The sequence below is a fragment of the Mizuhopecten yessoensis genome, unplaced genomic scaffold (assembly GCF_002113885.1).
Source record: "Mizuhopecten yessoensis strain PY_sf001 unplaced genomic scaffold, ASM211388v2 scaffold941, whole genome shotgun sequence".
Classification (NCBI taxonomy): Eukaryota; Metazoa; Mollusca; class Bivalvia; order Pectinida; family Pectinidae; genus Mizuhopecten; species Mizuhopecten yessoensis.
The window spans coordinates 34,626-35,142 of record NW_018403798.1 but is presented as its reverse complement, the minus strand read 5'-3'; positions in this window follow the sequence as shown (position 1 = coordinate 35,142).

The following is a 517-nucleotide window of genomic DNA, read 5'->3' as shown; positions in this document are numbered from 1 at the left end:
TTTTTGGGGGGGGGGGGGGGGGTTGATCCTCTCTGCCAAGAACATTAACAGATAAAGGTTTGCATTTTTTTTAGACACAATTTATTTTGCTGTTCATTTTTGCTTAAATTTAAAAATATTTTGTCAACTTTGGCAAAAGGATTAAAAAAATGGATAGAATCTTTAAGGAAAAACATTTCCTTGGTTATACTTCAAATTGTTTTTGGCTTTACCACTTAAAGAAACTGTCGTCATGGTTATCCCATCTACGGCTTCAAGGCAAAAGTGGAACACGTAACTCACAGCTGCTCGTAGGAAAAGTTCTGCTGAGAAAGCAAACCTACAAAGAAATACTAAGTATATGTAATTGTGATCACTGTTTAAATATATGCAGCTAATTTTACATTGAGTCACACTGATAAAAAAAATGTAGAAAAAATAAAACTTTCAAAAAGGGCCAACTTTAATTCAGTTCCCTCATAATTCATTACTAGTATTAGAGCGGACTTTTCTTGTGTAGCATGCAGAGGATCTTTAA